Source organism: Nicotiana sylvestris, chromosome 9, assembly GCF_000393655.2.
Source record: "Nicotiana sylvestris chromosome 9, ASM39365v2, whole genome shotgun sequence".
Classification (NCBI taxonomy): domain Eukaryota; kingdom Viridiplantae; phylum Streptophyta; class Magnoliopsida; order Solanales; family Solanaceae; genus Nicotiana; species Nicotiana sylvestris.
Window position 1 is genome coordinate 57,714,066 of NC_091065.1, and position 13,038 is coordinate 57,727,103.

Genomic DNA, 13,038 nt, shown 5'->3' on the forward strand with positions numbered 1-13,038 from the left:
GAGGCCTCCCAACCAATACTGGTCGGTCAAAAAAAGCAACCAAAAATTTATTCAAGACGGACGAAAACTATCAAAACATTTTTTTAAATGACATATCGACCGAAATCGGTCGGTATATTGGTCAAACATTTATCTGCAATAGCCAGACTTGCTTAGTCAAAGCACTTTTTTAATTACCGACCAACATCGGTTGGTTAGGTGGACCCAAATTTTAATAATTATATTATTATTTAAAATATTTTATAAAATTTATAGTTGAAGTTGCCGACCAAAGTCGGTTGGTTATTATAGGAGAACATTTTACCTACCAACTTTGGCCAGTATCTGTAATTTTTGAAAAATAACCGACTAACTTCGGTCGCTTCATAGGTCAAACATGGTCAAACTTTTAAATTACATTAAAATTTACTATCTAAATAGTATAAATATAATCCATTAACACTTTATTTTGTAATACAAATAATGAATGCACTAACATATACTATAACAAGCTATATATAGTTAAAGTAGTACAACAAAGCATGTGTGTGTGTGTGCGTGTATATATATATATATAGGTATAGCCGCATCTAAGAACGCGAAGAGCTAGGGCTACAGGGTCGATATTTTTGGGGGATAGACTTGTAAAGAAGGAATATTCTAATTATTATATATAATTGATCATCTTCAAATATATCTATTTGTAAATTGATTCATCGACATATAACTTACTTAGATGCATTGACGAATATTAAAAATAAAATATCTCGACCTATATCAATTAATTTATGTCATGCATTATTAGTTATGAACGAATGAAATATAGAACAATACCAAACTTTTTTTGACATGTATATATGTATCACAAATTAAATAAACGAAAGAAGCTACTATCATTAAGTAAACGAGTTAATATAATAATTGACTAAACATATTTAAAATAGAACAATATTAGTTTACCAATTCATCAATTGATCAAGTTTTCGTGCATAGTAATAGATGTGATTGATCATCAATTATAATATAATCTCTGTGTGTGTGAAATGATTCATATACTTAATTATAACGATGAACATAAAGGTAAAACGCCGGCCAAGTGACCGATATTTATTAATCTATGTGATTTGGAATTAGTTATAAAACAAATGAATATATAAGACGAAACGTGGAATTCGAATAAAATATATAAATGTCTCATATATATACCTTTATTTGTTTATTATGATTGACTAATTATATATATTTGTGAATAAAATATATGCTTATAGTTTATTAAAAGTAATTAATTAATATAATTATTTATAAAGATTATGCTTATAATTTATAATTATTTATTAGTATACATATATATATATATATATATATATATATATATATATATATATATAATATTTTAAGAAATAATATCACAAAAAAATTAATTTAGGTTATTTTTAAAAAATAACCGGCCGAAGTCGGTCGGTTAATTATGGTAAAACACAATCAACGATCACTTAAGTGTACCGACCGACTTTCGGTCGGTACCTTTAATTTCTAGATCTAAAAAACGGGTTTTCCTATTCTCTTCAAAAAATTTCTAACTTTTCTCCTGCCACGACCGTAATTTCCCTCTGTAGGATGTCATGACGGCACCTAGTGTGATGACCCAAAAGGTCATATCTTATTTTAGAAGTTAAATCTATGTTTCGAGGCCTTAAAAACCTCATTTATATTTTTCTCGATTTGCGTGCGTAGTCCAGTCGTATATCAGGAAAGTCTTTATGTGAAAATTTGAGAAAAATGCTAAATTTTGCCTTTAAAATTAAATTATGTTGACTTCGGTCTATATTTTATGTAAAAGGACCCGGACCCGTAATTTGACGATCCCGGAGGGTCCGTAGAAAAATATGGGACTTGGGCGTATGCCCGGAATCGAATTCCGAGGTCCCCAGCCTGAGAAATGAATTTTTGAAGAAAATTATTTAACTGGAAATATAATGATTTTTGGAAATTTAACAATGCTTGATTTCGATGGTATTGGGCCCGTATTTTGGTTTTGGAGCCTATTACAGGTTTGATATGGTATTTAAGTTATGTCTGTAAAATTTGGTAAGAAACGATGTTTATATGACGTGATTCGGCCCCTCGGTTGTAAAAATAGAAACTTTAAGTGTTCTTAAGGTTTTCATTGATTTTGATGCTAAATTCGTAGTTTTAGGTGTTATTTTAGCGATTTGATCACACGAGAAAGTCCGTATGATATATTAAGACTTGTGTGCATGTTTAGTTTGGAGCTTCGAGGGCTGGGATGAGTTTCGGATAGGCTACGGGATGTTTTAGACTTACAAAATCTGGTATTATTGCTGCACCAGATATTCTGATATGCCCTTCTTCGCGTTCGCGAGACTACCTACGCAAACGCGAAAGGTAAAGAGGGCAGGGGGAATCTTCTTCTTCGCGAACGCGAAGGATAGGTCATGAATGCGGAGCAGCAGGGGCTCTACCCTTCGCGAACGCGACCCGTCTACCGCGAACACGAAGCATAGGACCTGGGGGAGAGAAAGTTACTCATTGCGAATGCGACACTTGGATCGCGAACGCGAAGGCTAGGGGGAGAATGCCTTCGCGAACGCGAAGGCCTTTGGCCGCTGCGTCTCGCGAACACGACAGGCTTCTTCGCGAATGCGAAGAAGGCATGTCCAGTCTTTTTAAAAACAGAACCAAAATCGGGATTTAATAAAAAAAACTCACAACTCTTTCATAAAAACTCAACCTAGGAGCGATTGAAGAGGGATTTCAACACTAACTCACAGGTTTGTGTTCTTCAACTCATTTTCTTCAATTTCCATCAACACCCATTAGATTTTCAGCCTTAAATCTTGTTCATTCATTGTAGAATTAGGGATTTTGGAAAAAAATGGGGATTTTACAAATTTGGGAATTTAAACCTCGATTTGGGGTCGGATTCCGAAACTAATTACATATTTGGGCTCGTGGGTGAATGGATTTTGGTCCGAACCTCGAGTTTTGACCAAGCGGGCCCGGGATCGGTTTTGACTTTTTGGGAGAAAGTTTGGAAAAATTAAATTTATGCATTGTAGTTGGTTCCCTTAGCAATAAGTTAATATTGAGTTAATAGTGGCCAGATACGAGGGGATTGGAGGTGAAATCTAGAGGGAAAGCGGTATTTGAGGCTTGATTTTGGCCGTGGAATTGAGGTAAGTGTTTGGTCTAACCTTAACTTGAGGGAATATGTGTTGTTGTCTTACTTGCTACGTGTTTAATTATTGAGTACGATGTATAGGTGTGGTGACGAGTATCTATACGTTGTTGTTGGGTCATAGCGTGCAAATGCGCCTTATACTTGTAATCATTGTGTCTCTTATCACGTATTGTTCATGCTTAAGCTGGTTACTCTCCATGTTGAACACATTTGGTTATATTTTCCTGTTGTTGGCTAATTCTTGAGTATTGACTCAAGTTGATACTTATATTATGAATTTAACTGTTGAAAGGAGATTGGTTATAGATGATTCCCTTACTGGGATGTTATTGTTTCTATTATTTGGGTGAGGAAAGAGTGATAAAGCACGAAGGGTGATGCCATGCACATTTCCATTATTCATATGGTTAGGATGAGTGATAAAGCATGAAAGGTGATGCCGTGCACATTTTTATTATTGATTGCACGGTGAGGATTGAGAGTAAAAGCACGAAGGGTGATGTCGTGCATTTTCTATTTGCTGTGATTATTTACTGTTATCGGTTCAAGTGCATTAATTATTTCATTTCCATTATTTATGTGATTCCTTATTCTGGTACCCCCATAGCATGTTGCCCCTTCCCGTTAATTTCTGTTTAGCTTCTATTATTGTTATTCTGTTAGTATATTATTTCACTGCACAGATTTATGTTGGTTGTCATGTCCTAGCCTCGTCACTACTTCAACGAGGTTAGGCTCGGCACTTACCAATACATGGGGTCAATTGTAATGATACTGCACTCTGCACTTTCTTTGTAGATCTTGGTGCCGGACCTTGTGAGTAGAGCTTGGGTGGCTGCCTTCAGTCCAGTGGAGACCCAAGCTAGTCCTGCAGGTGTCCGCAGGCCCTGGCGTCCCCTTCTATCCTATTTCCTTTCTGTTTATCTACTTTACAAACAGATGTATATTTCTTTGTTCAAACCATTGTTTGTAATATTCATAGACCGTCCGTGAGTTGTGACACCAGTTCTGGGTGGAGTTGTATTACAGTTTCGTTATTAGTATTAAGATAATCTGTTAAATTTTGTTCTTCCGCTATTATTTCATTGATTTACTTTTGTTAACATGTAAATTGTTAAAAGATAAAAGAAAAAGGTGAAATAATTTGTAACGTTGGCTTGCCTAGCGAGTACAATGTTAGGCGCCATCACGGTCCTGACGGTGGAAAAATCGGATCGTAACACCTAGTCTCTAAAACTAGGTAAGCCTAACTCATACTGAATTAATAGCAAAATTTAACCAACAACTATGAATTTCGATATGAAAATTATCATACAAGCCAAGAATCCCAAATCGGTAGTACAAGTCATATGCTCTACTGAGTTTGCTAGAAAATCCCCAGATAGACTGTTTCAGAATTTACAATATCAGAAGGTAACTCCGAGGCCCGCGAATGCGAAAACAACTTTACCTTGAGTCTCCACAACAAAACTCGAACAACTAGCTATTGATCAACAAATTTCGAAATACCTGGATCTTCATAATAATGTGCAGAAAGCGTAGCATGAGTACGCCATAATGGTACCCAGTAAATAAAGGTGGCAAGTGGGTTGGTTAGGCCCAGGCCTACGAGCCCATATGCGTAGTGGGCCTAAACGGGCCTACCCTTTTAAGCCCGGGACCAGGGGGCTTGAGGCCCAAGTCGGCTGGTTCATTGAAGAAGCTCGTTAGGTCCGGGACTGTTTGGGCCCAGGACCGGGTCTAAGTGGGCCGGTTCAACCGGTCCTAAACGGGCTTAAACGGGCCCAACGACTACTTTTTTATATAAAAAAGTTCCAATTTTTTTTGGCCGTTGCAACATTTAAAAAATGGCCATTGGCCTGCAAAAATAGTCGTTTGGGCTTTTTAAAATAGCCATTTAACCCTCCCCCAACTTTGTTTTAATCCCAAACTTTTTATAATTATCCTTTGTCCTATTTTCAACTATAAATACCCCATCATTCTCAAACTCAAATTGAAGTATTCAAGTCTTCACTAATCTCTCATTTCTCAAACTCAAATTCTTAATTCAAGTTAAATCATGCCCGGTGATTCTAGATTGCGCCCATTTATTTAGGAACACTTTAATGTGGTAGAAGAAAATGAATAAGTTGACATAATAAAGTGCAAGAACTGTGGTCGAGTCTACACTCATCGTCCAAAGTTGGAGGGCACACGCTATTTAAGGAGGCATATAAAGAGTTGTCTTGCGCGTTCTCCAAATATTCGTATTTAAGATTTTAAGTTGATTTGAGACAATTTGTGTTATTTTAAAATTATTAGACGTATTATGCTTATGTTTTAGTTTGTTAGATTAATTTGAAGTATTATGTTAAAGACCTTGAACTTTAATTTGAAGTATTAATGTAAACTTTAATTTGCAACTTTGATACCGAGTTCATCTTAATATATATATATATATATATATATATATATATATATATATATATATATATATATATATTATAGAGAAAGATATAGTATATATATAATATATAAGCTATATAATTTATAAAAAGTTGCCTTAGATAAAAATTCTTTTTTAAAAAAAACCAAGACCCACTTAGGCCAACACACACACACACACATACATATATATATATTTATATATATATAAGGTAATTTCTTGTAAATTATATAGCTTATATTTATATAAGCTATATAATTTACAAGAAATTACCTTAGATAATTTTTTTTTTTAAAAAACCAAGCCTACTTAGGCCCACATATATATATATGTATATATACATATGCGCGCACACACACACACACACACACACACACACACATATATATATATATATATATATATATATAGAGAGAGAGAGAGAGAGATTATGCCTTATATATAGATTATGCCTTATACATATATATATTTATAGATATAGATTATATATAATATTATATATAAGCTATATAATTTACAAAAAATTGCCTTAGATAAAAAAGTTTTTTAAAAAAATAATCAAGGCCCACTAAGGCCCGTTTAGGACCGCGCCCGACCCACATAGTCCGGGACCATTAGTTTGTGGTCCCGGTCCCGATCTGGTTACACCCAAAAGCCCACAGCGCCTGGGACCGTTTAAGGGGCCCACAAAGCCCTGGCCTACTTAGAACCGGACTGTTTAGGCTCAGCCCACGAGGCCCGTTTAGGATCGGGCCCAGACCATTTGCCACCCTTGCTAGTGAATATCAAGACTAACCTCGGTGGAGTAGTAACGAGGGACAGTCAAGACACCTACTGAACTAAACAACCCGAAAAAGTATGAAGGTGAACTAACGAGAAAACAATGTTAATATAAAGCTAACCATGGTAAGGAAGACAAAATAATACTCGCAATGAAACACTAGAAACAACAATTAGCAAAATGTGATGACGCAAAAAGGTCATCACTTTTTTTAAAATAAATTTTACATTTTGAGGCCTTAAAAACCTCTTTTAGCATCACCTCGGTTTGCGTTAACAGTCCAGGCGTGTAGCCAGAAAGCCATTATGTAAAAATTTGTGAAAAATGATGAATTTTGACTTTAAAATAAATTTAAGTTGACTTCGGTCAATATTTTGGATAAATTGAACCGAATCCGTGATTTAACGGTTCTGGAAGGTCCGTAGGAAAATATGGGACTTGGGCGTATGCCCGGAATCATATTTCGAGGTCCCAACCTCGAGAAATGAATTTTTGAAGAAAATTATTTTCTGAAATATTTATGAGTTTTTGGAAATGAAATGTGTTTAAAATTTGATGGTATCGGGCCCGTATTTTGGTTCCGGAGCCCAGTACATATCTTATATGTGATTTAAGATGAGTCTGTGAAATTTGATAAGAAACGGACTTAAAACGACGTGAATCGGACCGTATTTGAGAAAATTGGAAAATTTTGAAGTTCTTAGGTGATTTCATGATTTTGATTCTAAATTCACAGTTGTTGATGTTATTTTGGCGATTTGATCGCACGAGCAAGTCCGTAGAGTGTTTTTGAGGTAGTGTACATGTTTGGTTTGGAGCCCCGAGGGCTCAAGTGAGTTTCGGATAGGTCTCGGAAGGTTTTTGAACTTAAGACAATTGCAGAACTGTTGTTTCTGATGCATAGGCCCTCTGTGCTTCGCGATCGCGAAGCCTATCACGCGATCGCGAAAGGGAAAGTTGGGTCGGGGTGAAATTGTTCTATGCGAACGCGAGGTAAGGGACGCGAACGCGGAGCACTGGGGGGTTGCTCTACGCGAACGCGACCCATGTCCGGCGAACACATAGTGTAAATGGGGGGTTGGTATGGGAAGTGATAGTTCTTCTATGCGAACGCGTGCACAGACCCGCGAACGCGAATGTCAAGGGGGCCAACCCTTCGCGAACGCGTAAGAGGACTCGCGATCGCGTAAGTCCATGTTTGGTAGCTCTTCGCGATCGCGACAGTGTTCACGCGAACGCGATGAACACTTTCGCCCAGTTATTTAAACAGTAACAGAAACAGGATTTAACCCAAAACTCATAACTTTTTCTTCCAAACTCCAAATTGGGCGATGTTTGAAAGAAAACTTCACCATAAATTCATAGGTATGTAATCTTAGATTCATTTTCTTCAATTTCCATTAACACCCGTTAGATTTCTTGGCCTAAATAATGTTCTTAATGGTAGAAAATTAGGGATTTGGGTAGAGTTAGGGTTTTTTTTATAAATGGAATTTAGACCTCGTTTTGGGGTCGGATTTCGAAACTAATTACATATTCGGGATCGTGGGTGAATGGGTGATCGGAGTCCGAACCTCATGTTTTGACCAAGCGAGCCCGGGGTCAATTTTTGACTTTTTGGGAAGAATGATAGGAAATCTCTAATTAAGCATTGGGTATGAATTCTTTAGCATTTATTGATGTTATTAAATCAATTCGGCCTAGATACGAGTTGTTCGGAGGCGAATTCTAAAGGAAAATGGTGTTTGAGGCTTGAATTGGCCGTGGAAGTTCGAGGTAAGTGTTTGGTTTAACCTTAGCTTGAGGGATTAGAAGTTGTGTCCTATTTGCTACGTGTTACTTGTTGAGTACGACATATAGGCATGGTGACGAGTATCTATACGTTGGTGTCAAGCATGACCACGAGTCTTAAATTGAAATTGTTGTGTTCGTAACAAATACTACGAATGCCTAAGTTGTCGATTCTCTGTGTTGAGAAAGGATTATGATTATTCTCGTGGAAATTACTCATGATTGAGTATTGGTGCTAGTTGAGGAAGTTAGAGGTTGGAACAAGTTTGGTTATAGCTGATTTTCCCTTGCCGGGACGTATTTACTTATACTGTCGATTTCCTTGCTGGGATAGTGTTGTTTCTTTGTTGATCACTTGCCGGGACTCTCTTTGTTATTGGTGTTGAACTGTATATGTGGATCGGGTTGCACGCCGCAACAATATTATATTTGGATCGGATTGCACGCCGCAACAATATTATGTTTGGATTGGGTTGCACGCTGCAACAATAATATAACTGGATCGGGTTGCATGCCGCAACAGTGATAAATGACATGGCTCGGGTTGCACGCCACAACAGTGTTTTTATGATTTGGATCGGGTTGCACGCCACAACAGTAGATAATAAAAGTGCTTATTGGTTGGTTACGAGTTCTTTGTTATTTTGCTGTGAATTCTAAATTTTTCTTTATGTTGTCTCTTAAATTACTGTTGGTAAATGATATTCCTCCGTAACATGTCCCCCTCCCATCTTTACATGTTTATTTCTATTTTATTTTCCGCTGTATATTATATAACTGCACAGGTTTATCTGGTAGTCTAGTCCTAGCCTCATCACTACTTCGTCGGGGTTAGGCCAGACACTTACCAGCACATGGGGTCGGTTGTGCTGATACTACACTCTGCACTGTGTGCATATCCCGGAGCGACAACTTTTGGACCATAGCTTTGGGTGGCTGCCTTCAGTCCAGTCAGAGATCTCGAAGTAGTCCTGCAGGCGTTCGTAGGCCCCGACGTTCTATTTTATCTTTATATTCTATTTTCATTTACTTCAGAGACAGATTGTATCTTTCTTTCCAGACAATTGTGTGTAGTATTCGTAGACGGTCCATAATATTGTGACACCGGTTCCGGGTAGAGATGTACTTGGTATTGTCGTACTTGTTTTTAGCTAAGTTATCATATTACGTCTTCTGTATGTCTTCATTATTTGCTAATATTTCACTGTTAGTCATATGTTATTTTAAACTGTTAAAAAGGGCTTAATAAAAGAGTTAGTGAATCTATAATACTCGGCTTGCCTAGTTTTCACGAGTAGGCGTCATCACGACTCCCGAGGGTGGGAAATCCGGGTCGTGACAAGTTGATATTAGAGCTCTAGGTTCCATAGGTCTCACAATTTACGAACAAGCTTAGTAGAGTCTGAGGGATCGGTACGGAGACGTCTGTATTTATCCCTCAGAGGCTACAGAGTTAGGAAAAACTTCACATTTATTCTTTCCTATCGTGCAGTTTGGTTTCTCAATGCTAATTGAATTTCTACTCTGTTCTTTCATTGATAGCGAGAACACGCGCTTTCTCATCCACCTATCAGCAGCCCGAGGCCCCAGCAGCAGCTCCCACGAGGGGTAGAGGCCGAGGTAGATATAGAGCTCAGCCCAAAGTAGCAGCACCAGCGGCGGAGCCTCAGGTTGACTTTGATGATGAGGTTCCGGCCCAGACAGTTCCGGTGGGCCCAACTCAGGGCCTAAAGGGGTTTATTACTACCCTAGTGCTCTAGGATGCTCTAGTCCATCTAGTGGGCCTTATGGAGAGTGTCACTAGCGCAGGCTTGCTTCCTGTAGCACCAGCCGTCTCTCAGGCTGGAGGAGGAGCCCAGACTCCTGCTACTCGCACTCCGGAGCAGATGGCTCCCCAGTTTCAAACTCCAGCAGCTCAGCGAGTTGGAGCAGTTCAGTCGGGTGTAGTAGCTCAGACCGGTGATGGAGCAGCTTTGTCTGCCGATGCTTTGTGGAGATTGGACAGGTTCACCAAGCTCTTCACTACTATTTTCAGCGGTGCATCTTCTGAGGATCCCCAGGATTATCTAGGCAACTGTCATGAGGTTCTCAGGAACATGGGGATAGTGGAGACTAATGGGGTCGACTTTTATACTTTCCGCTAGTCTGGATCCGCTAAGACTTGGTAGAGAGATTATTGTTTGGCTAGACCGGCCGGATCGCCAGCTTTGACTTGGGAGCAGTTTACTTAGCTATTTCTGGAGAAGTTTCTCCCTATCACTCAGAGATAGATCTACTAGAGGCAGTTTGAGCGTCTCCAGTAGGGTTCCATGACCATTACTCAGTATGAGACCAGATTCATTGACTTGGCCCATCATGCTCTTATCATACTTCCCACCGAGAGAGAGATGGTGGGGAGGTTCATTGAGGGACTTATTCAGCCTATTTGACTTCAGATGGCTAAGGAGACAAGGAGTGAGATTTCTTTTCAGGAGGCGGCTAATGTGGCCAGGATAGTTGAGATGGTTTTGTCGCAGGAGGGTGGTCAGGGGTCTGACCAGAGGCCTCGTAATTTAGGCAGATTCAGTGGTGCCTCATCTGGAGGTAGGGATTCATATGGTAGAGGCCATCCTCCTAGGTCTTTTCAGTCAGCACTTCAGGTTTCTTACGACGCTTCAGGTGGTTGCTTTGAGTGCGGTGAGTATGGTCATATCCGGAGGGCTTGTCCGAGATTGGTGGGTACACAGTCGCAGCAGCAGGGTTCCTGTACTATGGTTCAGGCGCCAAGTATTCCACCGCCCGCTCCGCCAGCTAGGGGTGGGGGTAAATGTGTTAGAGGTGGAGGTAGAGGTATTAGAGGTGGAGGTCAGGTAGCTAGAGGTGGAGGCCAGCCAGTAGCAGACCGTCCCAGAGATATAGTTTAGGGTGGTGGGCCCCAAGCCCGATGTTATGCTCTTCTAGCCAGGCCTGAGGATGAGGCTTCCGATGCAGTTATCACAGGTACTGTTCTGGTTTGTAGTAGAGATGTTTCATTCCTATTTGATCCAGGGTCTACATACTCCTATGTATCATCTTATTTTGCACCATATCTAGTCATGCCTAGTGATTCTTTGAGGGCTCCTGTATATGTGTCCACACCGGTGGGTGATTCTATTGTGGTAGATCGAGTCCATCATTTGTGTATAGTTATGATTGGGGGTCTCAAGACTCGCGTAGATTTGTTACTTCTGGACATGGTTGATTTTGATGTCATATTGGGGATGAACTGGTTATCACCTTACCATGCTATCTTGGACTGTCATGCCAAGACTGTGACCTTAGCCTTGCTAGGTTTACTGTGTTTAGAGTGAAGCTAGTCATTCTACCTATAGTGTTATCTCTTATGTGAAGGCTCGGCGTATGGTCGAGAAGGGGTGTTTGGCCTATTTTGCATATGTTCATGATTCTAGTGCCGAGGTTCCTTCTATTGATTCTGTGCCTATTGTTCGTGAGTTCCCTAAGGTATTTCCTTCAGACCTGCCGAGTATGCCAGCATTGATTTGGCTCCGGGCACTCAGCCAATTTCTATTTCGCCGTATCGTATTGCCCCGACTGAGTTGAAAGAGTTGAAGGAGCAGATGCAAGACTTGCTTGAAAAAGGTTTTATTAGACCTAGTGTTTTGCCTTGGGGTGTGCCAGTCTTGTTTGTTAAGAAGAAGGATGGATTGATGCGAATGTGTATAGATTACCAGCAATTGAACAAGGTTATAATCAAGAATAAATGTCCATTGTCGAGGATTGATGATTTGTTTGATTAGCTTCAGGGTGACAAGGTATTTTCGAAGATTGACTTGAGATCTGGCTACCATCAGTTGAGGATTAGGGCATCTGACGTCCCTAAGACAACTTTCCGCACTCGGTACGGGCATTATGAGTTCTTGGTGATGTCATTTGGGTTAACAAATGCCCCAAAAGCTTTTATGGATTTGATGAACCGAGTGTTCAGGCCTTACTTGGATTCATTCGTGATAGTCTTTACTAATGATATTTTGATCTATTCCCGTAGTCGGGAGGAGCATGAGCAGCATCTGAGAGTGGTTCTTCAGACTTTGAGGGATAGTCAGTTGTATGCCAAGTTTTTGAAGTGTGAGTTTTGGTTGAGTTCAGTTGCATTCTTGGGACATCTATCAACAGAGGGTATTTAGGTTGATCCGAAGAAGATAGAGGCAGTCAAGAACTGGCCTAGACCAGCATCAACTACAGAGATCCGAAGTTTCTTGGGTTTTGCAGGCTACTATCGTCGGTTTGTGGAGGGGTTTTCATTTATTGCAGCCCCGATGACTGTCACACCTCTTTTTTACCTACACCCCCGTAAGGGTATAAGGGAGTTTTTTCCAATTTAAGTGACAATCGAAACATGATTATTTAATTAGATTCAGAGTTGCCACTTGGGATAATTTTATGGTGTCCTAAGTCACCAGTTCAAATCCCGAATCGAGAAAAATATTGACTCTGTATTACAGCCTGCGAACCCAGAAATTTGGTTACCCCGAGGGAAGGTGTTAGGCATTCCCGAGTTCCGTGGTTCTAGCACGGTTGCTCAACTGTTATAATCGCCTCAAATATCTGATTTAAAACACTTTTGAACCTATGTGCATTTTAATTTTAAACTGCTTTTAATTATTTTAAGGAAGATTCCAACGTCGTCTAAAACATGTCTTTGGACCACGCCACATGAAATGCACCCGCAGTCCGAAACACATTTTATTCAACGTTCTTGAGATTTTGATTTGGGTCACATGAAATGCACACCCGAGTTCAGGAAGATAATTTTAAGATTACGTGCTTAAAGAAACTACGCTTTTTTAAATTTGCGAGGGCCATGGAACATTCATTAAATGA